The sequence below is a fragment of the Pelophylax lessonae genome (genome assembly GCF_965119305.1).
Source record: "Pelophylax lessonae genome assembly, chromosome: 8".
Lineage (NCBI taxonomy): Eukaryota > Metazoa > Chordata > Amphibia > Anura > Ranidae > Pelophylax > Pelophylax lessonae.
Window position 1 is genome coordinate 292,752,813 of NC_138775.1, and position 13,598 is coordinate 292,766,410.

Below are 13,598 nucleotides of genomic sequence, written 5' to 3' on the forward strand. Positions count from 1 at the left end.
GGGTCACTGCCATAGTGACCGAGGAAATCATAGAGAAACATAGCTTCTCTTAACTTTCTCTTCCATTTTCATTGCCACTGTGGATGAGCGCCACCTGCAGTGGAGAATTTAAACTGCACCTGCCTACATGCTTTGTACAAAACACATTCCCAACCCACTCCGAAATGTGAAGAAAAAAAACAAAAAAAAAGACGGGAAGTTTTGGTCGCGTGATTCTGCGAGTGGTGGCCTGGAGTGCGTCTTTAAAGTCGAAAAAAAAAAAAAAACTCCAGATTCCCTTTCCCTCACGTCGCACATTTCTTGTAATGAGGTCCTGGCATCCAACTTCATAATTACAAATCTAATATCTTTTACTGCCTTTGCAGCAAAGTCAGTCTAGGAGAATGTGCCAAATGGTAATGCCTCCCTTGTGAGGCTGAATCTCAGCTCTCTGTGCCGAGGGATCCGGTTACTGCCTTCTGTTGGTGTTTATGTACTCATGTAAATACAGATGGGAAGGTCTGTCTGGAAATACATTGTCCAGAAAGAATAGTAAGTAAATCATTGCTCCAGGTATGCGGTGCTCATAGACGTGACTGCACAGGTCCTCGGTTAGCAGTCATTCAGGTTGGCGTTGCCAAGCCTATGGCTCCCACTCGTCATCGCCCAGTCCCTCTGTTATGGCAACTCCACATTTACTGAAGAATCCAAAACAAAGAACAAAATTAAAAGTGTGCAGAAATTTGTCTCAGTAGGTGTGTGCACGGTATTGTTACACAAAAAAGGGACACACATTGCAAAAACACAGTTGCACATTTGTCGTATTTGTTTTTTTTTATTTATACTTTTTTTATTACTTTCAACTTATCAACATACAGAATTATTTACAAACTCTCTTACCTTTTCACAACACATCCCCCCCCCCCCCCAGAAGAAAAAAAACAAAAACAATAAAAAAAAAACCTTTCTAGGGGCTCTTTCACACGGCCGCTCTGCTTGTCCGCAAATCATCCTATTTTTTTGCGGATGATTTGCGGACATAATGGAAGTGAATGGCACTGCGGGTGTCAGCGGAATACCATCCGCTGACATCCGATTTTCCTCCTTTCAGTTCTGTTCCGTTTTTTGGAATGGAACAGAACCCTATTTTTCCTCCGTTCAAAAAACGGAAAGGAAGGAAAATCGGATGTCAGCGGTGTCATCCGCTGACATCCGCAATGCCCATAGACTTACATTATGTCCGCATATCATCTGCAAACGGATGGGATGATATGCGGGCATACGGAGCGGATGACACAAATGTCATCCGCTCCGTGAAAAAAAAAAAAAGTCCCGCAGCGGAGCTTTCACACGGAGCGGCCGTGTGAAAGAGCCCTAACACATAAATTACCATACAATAACTTTGAATATCTCTACAATTCTCTACTCCTCTTCCCTCTACACTACTCCTGGGAATTTAAACTTTGCACCCCATATCATTGAGCTGGGTTTAACATTATAGGCTCTTTTCTATTGGGGGACGCACCAATATTTCACCCACCGAAAATAGGGTTATCAGGGTTTTATCGATGGAAAAAAAAAAAAAAAAAAGGTGCCGTTAATGGCATGCTGGGTCCCATTGACTTCAATGCAAAATCATATCTTATTGGCTTCAAGGCTAAAACACCCTTATTGACTTCAGTGCAAAATTGTGTCCTATTGACTACAATGCAAAATTGCGTGCTAGTAACTTCAATGCAAAAATGCCCCTATTTACGTCAATGCAAAATCGCATCCCATTGACTTCAGTGCAAAAATGCCCCCTATTTACTTCAATGCAAAATTGTGTCCCATTGACATCAATGCAAAAATGAAATTGCAAAGAGGTTGCCACGGCGCTACCTATAGGTGACAGAGTGTCAACTAAGACAATATGTACTCCAAAGTTATAAAGCTCAGAGTCAGTGCATTATGATAAATAAAGCAAGTGCACAAATAAATGTTATCCCACTTGGGAGAAAAATTCCAGCTGTGTATAGTGACCAGCGTGCAAAAGTGCTCATGTGCAAGAAAATAAATCAACAAAAGTGAGAAAAAAGGAGGTGATAATTTATTCAAAAGATTAAATACAGTGCATAATATATTAAAACATCAGTATTACTGAAGATAAACCTAGTAAATAGTGTTAATAAAATATGATAAGGGAATTCTTATAAGGTGCAAATAAATAAGAAGTGACAAGAATTTCCCAATGTGTTGAAGAAAAAGTTGCATACACCTGTGTGGCCGCTAGGTGTCGCAACCTGTATACAACCTGTTTTCAGTGATTGTAATGGAACGAATCATGCGAGGTTCCAAGGGTTCCTTCACTCAGGTGAGCAGGCACACGCCAGTGGATTTCATAGAGAAAAAGAGAAGGGGGACCCCATTGATGTAGTATACAAAATAGCAAGCAATAGCGAGCATAGAAACTCACGGTGTAGGCTGTTCGTGATCAGTTCGGTCTCCCCGGGAAGCTTCCGCGTTCCAAGGTCGGATGTCCAAGAGCTGGAAGTGACGTAAGACGCAATAGACTCCGCCCTACGCGTTTCGTCAGAGGACGTCTGCTGGAGCGGCCAGGTTAGCAACCTCTTTGCACTTTCATTTATTTTAACCCCTCAGGGTTTGGTTTGCTGGCAGCTTACACCTTATTATTTGCACACAGTATTCGCACAATTCCATAGCGCTGGTCACTTCTGTTTTTTATTATCAATGCAAAAATGCCTCCTATTTACTTCAATGCAAAATTACGTCCCATTTACATCAATGCAAAAATGCCCCCTATTTACTTCAATGCAAAATTGCGTCCCATCGACTTCAATGCAAAATCACGTCCTATTGACTACAATGCAAAGTTGCGTGCTGTTGACTGCAATGCAAAAATGCCCCCTATTGACTTCAATGTAAAATTGTGTTCCATTGACTTCAATGCAAAATTGCGTCCCATTGACGTCAATGCAAAAACACCCCTATTTACTTCAATGAAAAATCGTGCCCAATTGACTTTAATGCAAAAATGCCCCCTATTTACTGCAATGCAAAATTGCGTCCCATTGACTTCAATGCAAAATCACGTCCTATTGACTTCAATGCAAAATCACGTCCTACAATGCAAAATTGCATGTTGTTGATTTCAATGCAAACATGCCCCCTATTGACTTCAATTTAAAATTGTGTCCTGTTGACTTCAATGAAAAATTGTGTCCCATTGACTTCAATGCAATTCAAATCCCATTGACTTAAATGCAAAATCGTAACCCATTGACTTCCATGCAAAAACACCAGACACATTATTTAAAATCATTTGTTTATTTATTTTTTAAAACTGTCCATTTCGGTTTTGGTTTTTGGCCAAGTGCATCCTGAATAGTCGGTTTTAGCACCGAAATTTTCATTTTGGTGCACCACTTTTATCTACTCCAATCTCCCCTGCCAAATACTATAGGATTCTCCCTTTCCAGTCTCTTAGTGGCATTAAAAAAAGTCACCATTCTGTATCTCTTCATGTAATTCTTTCACAACCACTGAGCCCCCACAAAATATCCTCGTCCCATCACAGACACATCTACCCCCTATTCATATACTACACATATTCTCCAAATTTCCATTTATCAAATCCACATAGTTGCACATCTAGGCCCCTTGCACAGGGGGGGCGATCAGCTGCAGTGCATCCCTCCCGGCACTTTAGTACATCCAGGTGGTACAGCGGCAGCATGCAGCCTGTCAGTCTATGGTAAGCTATGGTAAGCTGCCACTCGGTACAGCATTCAGCCCCATGTAGCTGCAGCCTGCCATATATGTTGATAGGCAGACTGGCATACAGACATTATATGGCCTGGAGCTGAGTGAAACTAGGAGGAGGGCCAGCATGACTGGGGCCTGCAGAAGAGTCGGAGTATTAGTGGGGTGAGTTAGAAAGATGCATTGTCTTTACCAGATTGAAGAGTTCAAGGCAGAGGGTGTGTCCTGCAGTGGGTAGAGAGGAGGGGGAATCGTGTCAGAGCTCAGTCGGAGCTCATCACAGCATCAGACAGTTTTCTTCTGCTTTCCTGGACTTCACCTGTAGGATGAATAAAAGATGGGTGACTTGGACAACATGCTGTCCCAGCTTAGAGCTGCGGCTGTGCCCAGAGGCCCTGGATGGCTACAAGACAAACTATCTCTACTGGGCCCTCTTCTAGTCACGCACATGCTAGGAGATCTAGGCCTTCTAAGCGCTTTAGTCCTGTGGTGACATCTCGGGTCCATGTAATTGTGCTGTCCATGGAATTGTGCACATTCCAAGAGTTGATAACTCAGTGGCTGATGCTTTGTCTCATTTCCAGTGGGACAGATTCTGTCGGTTGGCACTGGAAGCGGAGCAGCGTCAAATTCCATGCCCCAAGCATCTGTGGAGCATTGCATTGCCGCTTTCAAGTTCTCAATTCGTCATTCGGTATGTGCGTCAGTTTGATTCTCATACTACAGAGTGTGGCAGGAATAGAGCGATCTGGTGAATAAAGTTGAGGGGTGTTCTCATGAGGATGATGTACATGTGTTACTTTATTTTATTGGCAGGAATTTTGAACAAGGTGTGTCTGTCTCTGCTATGTCTCAGAAGTTGGCTGGTCTGGTTTTCATGTTTAAGTTGTTGGGTCATTGAGATGTTACTAAGGTTTTGTGTGGCCAGGCAGGTTATGCGGGATTATGGGAAGGGTAGCTCTGTGGCAGACGCTCAATGCCCGGTTTCATTTGAAGTTCTTGGTGCTGTAGTGGGTCACTTGGATAGGGTATGTTCTTCCACCTATGAGGTTGCTTTGTTCCGGGCCATCCTTGTGCTGCCCTTTTTTTGGGGCTCTTCGGGTGGGCGAATCTGTTGAGTCGAAACAAACATGGTGATCGTGGTTTAAGCGTACAGGATGTATGAATACGGGAAATTGCATTGGGTATTCTGTTAAGAAAATCGAATACAGATCAGTAGGAGTTGTTCTTGGATTGAGCTGTGTGTGGTTCCCTCTTCTCCAGTTTGCCCTGTCTGGGCTGAGGGCTTTTTTCACAGCTTTGGCCAAATCTTCCAGGAGTTTCCTTTATGCATGTGGATGGAACAGCAATGTCTTGATTCCAGTTTAGGACAGTGTTCAGGAAATGCCTGTCATCCGCTGGTTTGAGCGCAGATAACTATTCTCATTACTTTCGGATTGGGGAAGCAATGGAAGCAGTCTGATGGGGACTTAATGACCAGATCGTTCAGTGCATTGGGCGGCGGGAATCAGTCAGGTTCTCGTCATATGTGCGCCCTCATTTATTGTAACTTCTAAGGTTTGCTATCTGTTTGGTCGAGCTAAGTTGTGCCGTCTTATAAGGTAAAACCTGTCTTCGTTATTTAGAGCCAGTTCACACTGAGGCGATCCGACTTGCGACCTGTGAGCTGTGCACCGTGACCTCGGAGCGACATGCACGGACTTCATATCATTGAAGTCAATGCAGGTCGCTCCAGGTCGCCCCAAAGTAGTACAGGACCCTTTTTCTAAGTTGGAGCGACTTGAGTCGCTCCTATTAGAACGGGTCCTGTGCTAATCTATGGCAGGCAACCCACGGCGACCTGTCAGGCGACCAAGTCGCCTGACAAGTCGCCCCAGTGTGAACCGGCTCTTAATGTGTTTCCTATCCTCTTGTTGTTGTTTATTGATATGGTTAGGATTCTAGGGGGTGTTGTTTTTCCCCCTCCCCATTTTCTTTTCTCTTGCTGATACCAAGGCGTGCTTGGTGTGGATCCTGGGTCACTCGTATGTTTTTTGGGGTGCCAGGCAGAGGGAGGTTAGGACAGAGGGTAGGCAGTTAGGCTTGTCGAGCAGTTACACAGTTAGTAAGGTTGAAAAAAGACACAAGTCCATCTGGTTCAACCAAAAAAAAAACCCCCAAAAAAAAACAGTATTGAAAACCCAACCATACAATCCTGTATACACAATCCTATACCCGCAGTTGATCCAGAGGAAGGTGAAAAAAACCCCCCAGAAAAGCATGATCCAATTTGCTACAGCAGGGGAAAAAAATGCCTTCCTGATCCCCCGAGATATTCCCTGAATCAACTTTACCTAAAAAAAATGTTAGTACCCATTTTTATTATGTACACCTAGGAAATAATCCAGGCCTTTTTTTAAAGTAATCTAGTGAGCTAGCTAGAACCTCCTCTGGAGGGAGTCTATTCCACATTTTCACAGCTCTTACGGTGAAGAAACCTTTCCGTATTTGGAAACGAAATCTGTTTTCCTCTAGACATAAAGAGTGCCCCCTTCTCCTCTGTGTTGACCTTAAAGTGAACAACTCAACACCAAGTTCACTTTATGGACCCCTTATGTATTTATACATGGTGATCATATCCCCCCTTAATCTCCTCTTCTCAAGAGAAAATAAATTCAGTTCCTCTAATCTTTTCTCATAGCTGAGGTCCTCCATGCCTCTTATCAGTTTGGTTGCCCATCTCTGCACTTTCTCCAGTTCCCCGATATCCTTTTTAAGAACTGGTGCCCAAAACTGAACTGCATATTCCAGATGAGGTCTTACTAATGATTTGTAAAGGGGCAAAATTATATTTCTCTCTCTGGAGTCCATGCCTCTGTTAATACAAGAAAGGACTTTGCTTGCTTTGGAAACAGCAGCTTGGCATTGCATGCTATTATTAAGCTTATGATCTACCAGAACCCACAGATCCTTCTCCGCTATGGATTCCCCCAGTTCTACTCCACCTAGTATGTATGATGCATGCATATGCTTAGACCTCAAGTGCATAACTTTACATTTATCAACATTAAACCTCATTTGCCACATAGTTGCCCAATGAAACAGTGCATTGAGGTCAGCTTGTAAATTGGAGACATCCTGTAAGGAAGTTATTCCTCTGCAAAGCTTGGTGTCATCTGTAAAGACTGAAATGCTACTTTTAATTCCAGACCCTATATCATTTATAAAGATATTTAAAAGTAAGGGTCCCAACACTGAACCTTGGGGTACACCACTGATAACTTTAGACCATTCAGAGTAAGAATCAATAGGAGTGATGTCAGAGTTCGCTGGCTGGGCGTTCCAGGAATCCTGTGGTCTAGGATCTTGCCCGACATGCATCTTTATTCTAGATTGGACAGGCCCCCTGATGTGGTCCTCTTGCATGTCTGGGGCAATGACCTTGGCTTGCGCTCCATGCGCGAGTTAATAAACAGGATATTAAGTTTGATTTTTTTTTTTTTTTTTAACGACTTCAGTCATTTTTTCTCAAGGACCATATTTGTGTGGTCCGATATAGTTGTCAGGTCTGAGTGGCATATGGCTCACTCTGTTGAAATGATCAACAAAGGCATGATAAAGGTGAACAAGGAGGGAGCAAGGTTTTTTGCCTGAAATGGGGACCTGGCAATACGTCATTGAGAGCAGGAGGATAAGTCCTGGCAATATCTGAGAAGAGACAATGGCTATCTGAATGCCATCAGCATTAATTTGTGACATCTGGGATTGCAGGAGAGTATTCAGTGGGCCTTCCGGGTTTGGGGGGCAATACGTGCGTAAGGTGTCACGCTCGTGTGCTGTGGCGGGGGGGTCTATTGGGTCTTTGAAGATGTTGCTGGTTAAATAATTGTGGGAAAGTGTGGGTTGGGCCTATCTGAGGTATGGGTGTCCCTTCCTAACAATACGGTGGTAACACCGGGGTATTAATTAGGTTGAATCTGGTAATACCTAAGTAGTTAATTGCCCCTGAGCCGGTGTAGTTGCGGCTGGGGGCCTTTGATTGGGTGGCAGGTACAACCGGTTAATCATGAGTATTTAGGCCTTTAAAGACCTTAGACGGGGCATAAGCTGAGGTTGGTTTATTTGGTATGCATTGACTGTATTATATGCATTAAACTTGTTTTCTTGTAAATGTTGTATTTAATGGTTTGTAATAAAAAGGCTGCTATGGCCATTCGACTCCAAATAAAAGTGTTGTCTGGTCATTTTGGAAGGGAGAGCTGGTCAAGTGTTTAACGTTTAATAGATAACCGGAGCCTCTGCATTCTGCAGGTCCCCCAGTCATGCACATATCCCTCCTGGGCGCTCTAAATTGCCAGGAGGGATGCGCTGCAGCTAATCGGCCCAGCGTGCAAGGGGCCCTGAAAAGTTGATCTAACTCACACCACCCTCCCCACACCTCCAGTCCTCGCTTCATGGCCCTTTAAAACATCACTACACAGCATATTGCGAGCAATAGAAAGCGGTCTTTGGTTAGCGCAGGCCATGTGATAGCACTGACGAATGAGAACCCTTTTGAGGCTCCCTTCTTCCAGGACAGAAACAAAGCAGAGATTCTCATTGGTCAGTACAGTCCCTTGGCCAGCACAGACTAATGAGCGTTGCTTTTGCGAGCAATTTGCTGCTGTACAGTCTTTAGTACTGTTTTGTGCAGTGCCGGACCGTTATACCGGATAAAAAGCTAAGTGAAGTCTGGTGAATGGTTTCTGATGCTTCAACAGCCATAATTCTGCACTCATTTTCTCCCCACCTTTTTGTGTGTTCCAGATTAGGGATCGACCGATTCATTGGGGCAGATATTTACTTTTTTTGAAGTATCGGTATCGGCCACAAACCTGCCGTTGTTTCAAGTGGTTGTACTGGAGTGATGCCTGCAGCTACAGACAACACCCTGGTACTATTTTCTTTATAGCGAACGGTCGGCTTTCCTGTAATACCAACCGATGCGGCTAAGCAGCTAGTTGGCTGTTATTCCAAGCAATGGGAGGAGACGCCATCCCGCCACCTTGTGCCGCTTAACTGTTATTACAAGCAGTGGGAGGGGACGCCCTCGCACCACCTTCTGCCTCTCCGCCAGGGTCTCCCATCCCACCAGAAGGCCCAGACGACCAGCCGGCTTGTACCCCAGCTGGCCAAAGACCCAAACAAAGCTGGAAACAACTTTGTAGTAACCCAGAAGTGATCACTTCCGGTTACTGGAGCCTTAAAGGTGCCAGATTTGAAAACAATGACGGTATCCAAAAGAGCCAAATTAGGCGTTTTGAATGCTTTTAAGTGCAGAGGAGGGGTTTGGGGTCTTACAGACCGCAGATCCCTCCATAAAGAGTACCTGTCAATGCCTATTACTGTCACAAGGGATGTTTACCTTCCTTGTGACAGCAATAAAAGTGATAAAAAAAAAATGAAAAGGACAGTGTAAAAAAAAAACCTTAAATGTGCATAATATCGGCACCTAATATCGGCGGTATCAGCCCTGACAAAACAATATCGGTCGATCTCTATTCCAGATCCTCCTGTTATTTCTCTAAAATCTAAAATAAATAAAAAAAAAAAAACAGCAGGGATGATGGGCATTACTTATAACAGGCATAGCTGGAACACAGATCCAGGAGCTCAGTGATCTCACTAATAGAGTTCCCGAGAGATAGAAGAGACTGTCCGGGGTTATCCCTCCAGTAAAGACTGAATTATAATTATTTAAAGAGTCAGTCCACTCAAGATACAGAGGTATTTGGAAATATATGGTTGTGCCATAGCCATACATGGATCTGCATCCTATAAGTTCTTCACTGTATCTATAAACAAAAGACCTTGCTTGTTTGTAGCGCAAAAAACGGATTGGTCTGGCAATTTAATCCAGGGTTCCATCCCCTACTAGACACACATCAGCCAGGCACACAATATTTCCACGAGTCAGTGGAAAGGCCTTGCAGCTTTTTCTTTTTTTGTTTTTGTTTTTTTATTTTTGGGGTAGAACTTGGGTGTGGAAGGGGTGAGCATAGGGATACTCCAGAAACTATACTTGAACAATGAGACTCTAAACTAAACGTCAGGGTGAAAACGCCCATTTTGAAGTGGTAGATCTGAGCACCAAATGCACAGAGATCACAAAAGAGATGCATTCCTGAATGCAAAGGGTAGCAACTAAGGGTCTTCCAAAGGAGTTAAAGTAATTGGCTCAAGGTTTTTTTTTACCTTCATGCATTCTATGCGTGAAGGCAAAAAACCTTCTCTATCTCTATACAGCAGCCCCCCACCCCCAATACTTACCTGAGCCTGATCTTTCTCTGCATCTGCTCTCTCTGCTCATTGGCTGAGACAACACCCATTGGCTCCCGCTGTTGTCAACCACAGCCAGCAAGCCAATGAGGAGACAGAGGGGTCCATGGCTCTGTGTGTGAATGGACATGCAGAACAGCGTCTCGGGAGCACACCTGCTCGGGTGCCCCCATTGAAAGCTGCTTGCTCTGGGGGCACTCGGCAGGGGGGGGGGCAGGAGTGCCAGTGGGGGACCCAGGAAGAAGAGGATAGGGGTTGCTCTGTGCAAAACCGCTGAACAGAGCAGGTACATATGACATGTTTGTTATAACAAATTACATGTTTTTTAAAAAATATATATATATATTGACTTTATTATCACTTTAAGGAAAGTCTATGAATCCAGCAGGCAAGTTCTCACCACTGTCTCTGATTTCCAGACAGCCAAGTGCAGGTTCAGCAAACTTCAGTACTTTAAAAGCCTATGTACTGGATCTGTAGTGGACTTTCTAAAAACACTCCAGGAAGGATAGGAACCCCCCCCCCCCCCCAGCCAAACAATAGCTGGGACCCCACAGAAATGCTACAGTCCAATCTCCCAGGGATTTTGCAGCCCTCAACTGTGAAAAGTAAAAAAAAACAGGGCGCACTGGCCTAGTGCATTATCCAACATAAATTTATTGGGTAGCACCCTCCTAGGTAGGTGCTAGAGAGTGAGTATAGTTTTGGCTCTGTCTGCCTATCAGAGGAGCAGCAGGTAAATTCTATATTGCTCTCTGTTAACAGGGAGTAGAATCTGTGAGTTAGGTCTGCTCAATGTGCTCAGTGTGTGATTCATCTGGTCTGGGGAGTGTCCCCACTGGTCCAATGGGAAGGCACATTGGACAGCGGAGGAAACCTGACCAATGGGTACACAGGCTTTGATACAACCCCAGTGATTGGCACAGACTGATAGTCTCGGTGCATTGTGGGGTGTGGTACAAAAGCCAGGAACACATGTGCTCGGGGTCTTTGGCTGGTGAGCAGAGTCCCGGAAGGAGGGTGGCGGTTGCCTCCTCCTCTGCAGTAGTTGGTGTATGGTCACAGGCAGTCAGCCTGGTGAGCCAGAAGGCAGGAGCTCAGCCCAGAGGTCCAGGAGAGCTGACTAAGAGGGGTTGAGGCACTGGAGAACCTGAAAAAACAGTATCGTGAGTACAAGGGATTGTGTCCAGAGGGCCAGGCCAGGAAAGGGGCCACCCTGTAGTTGAGAAGTTTAGCACTTATCTTCAGGGTACTCACCTAGCACCCCCTTTCTATCCACCAGCTGACACCCGTCCTCTGACTTCCAGATAGAAGTCCTCAGCATTGTGAATAGTTCAAATTTTGGAGTAACCCACTCTTCCCGTCTCCCATCCCAATATAAAATAAAAACAACAAAACAACAACCCCTAGACTGTTTATTGACTGATCCGGAGAGTAAACTGTTAGGATCCTGCATGCAGTTGCTACCGGTAACCCAGAGGGACCCAAAAATGTGAGAAATCCAGCAGCCCTCAAGGGGGCAGTGCTACAATTGTAACAAAAATGGTTAAAATATCTACTCACAAATATGAATGTACAATTCTCTCAACAGTCCACATGCATGGCTAATCACTCCTAGGACACCTGGAACACCAAGACGGGGTGGGGGGACCCAATTCCAGGTCCCTGCTGGCTGATGTGTTTCGAAGGACAAATCTTCTTCTTCAGAGCCTAAAGTGCAGGTTCAGCAAACTTCAGTACTTCAGAAGCCTATGTACTGGATCTGTAGTGGACTTCCTGAAAGCACTCCAGGAACTATAAGACAGAGCCCCTCCAAGCCAAACTATAGCTGGGACCCCACAGAAATGCTGCAGTCCAAGGTAAATCTCCCAGGCTGGGTCTTACTCCCCAAGGACCAAAAGACCTCTCCTCTGGACTCTGGCCCATTTATATTTCTCTCAGTCCCCTGCTGGTCAACTACATAACAACCAGGGATTGGCTAGGAAGATATTAATAGGCAGGCTGGGGTCATGATTTTCCCACCCACTATGTCCCAGGATCCCCTGGGAGACAGGGAGAAGCAATTGAGTCCACACCTTTGAAGTCCAGAGCAGACCTGGCTAATCAAACCATGCCTCCATGATAACAGAGAGGCCGAAAATGAAAAAGCTCTGAGGGCCCTACATATGTGATGCATGATTGAAATAACTGAAATCCGCCAATGAAGAGGGTTGGAATGGGGATAGTAAAGCCAGGGAGGAGAGTGCTACACATTTTCCAGCCAGGAAATGAGGCGGGCTCTTTCTGACTTGCTGAAGTTTCTAATGCATAATGTGAGAAGCTCACAGCGTACAGTGAAATCAAAGTAAGCAATGCCAGTACAGAAAAGGAGGAGGTGCAACTGTGCAAGACTAAGGGGAGGGCCAGAGGTTAGGTTCACTTAGAAGGTCTTGTTGATTTCTTGTTAACCACTTAACCCCCGGAAGATTTTACCCCCTTCCTGACCAGGGGGTATTTTGCGATTCGGCTCTGCGTGACTTTAACGGACAATTGCGCGGTCGTGCGACGCTGTACCTAAACGAATTTGACGTCCTTTTTTCCCCACAGAGCTTTCTTTTGGTGGTATTTGATCACCTGTGCGATTTTTTGATCATGCGCTATAAACAAAAAAAGAGCGTCAATTTTGCAAAAATAACAATATTTTTCAAAATTTTTTATATGAAATTTCCAAAAAAAATTTAAAAATCAACAGTTTTTAACATTTTCGGCCAATTTGTTTTATGCTACATATGTTTGGTAAAAAAAAATCGCAAAAAGCATATTTTGATTGGTTTGCGCAAAAGTTATCGTGTTTACTAACAAAGGGAAAGATTTTTGTAATTTTTGTTGTTTTTTTTAACGCATAATGGCGGCGATCTGCGATTTTTTTTGCGTTACTGCGACATTGGGGCGGACAGATCGGACCCTTGACTGACATTTTTGACACTTTTGGGGTTACCAGTGACATTACTGCAGTAATCAGTGCTATATATATGCACTGTTACTGTAAAAATTCACTGGTAGTGAAGGGGTTAACTTTATTTGAGAGGGAAGGGCTGTGTGTGTCCCTAGGGGCGTGCTTTCTACTGTGATTGGCTGTGGCTTGAAGTGTAGGAACAATGATCCTACATAGTAGAACCATATGATCACAGTTTCTACACAGGGGAGAATGACAGGCGGCTTGTTTACGCTAGCCGTCTGCCTTTCTCCCGCTGTCACGGACGAACGTGAGTGAGCGGGTCCACCGCACACGCGCGGGGGGGGGGTCCGTGACCGCGCGGGAGCGCGCCTCCGGCGGCGCGCGCTCACTCCCCAGGCTAGTGACGTACTGGTACGTCATTTTGCCTGTGAGGGGCTGACCGCCGCAGTATATGTACTTGCGGCGGTCGGCAAGTGGTTAAGCAAAATCCATACAATTAGCCAAACAGCAATTTTTTTTTTGCAAAATGCATTCATTTTAAAACTAACAGGTATATATATATATACTTTGAGAAGAAACAGGTCCTCTTTTCTTTGGTCCTTGTTCTGTTGGTGCTCTTTAG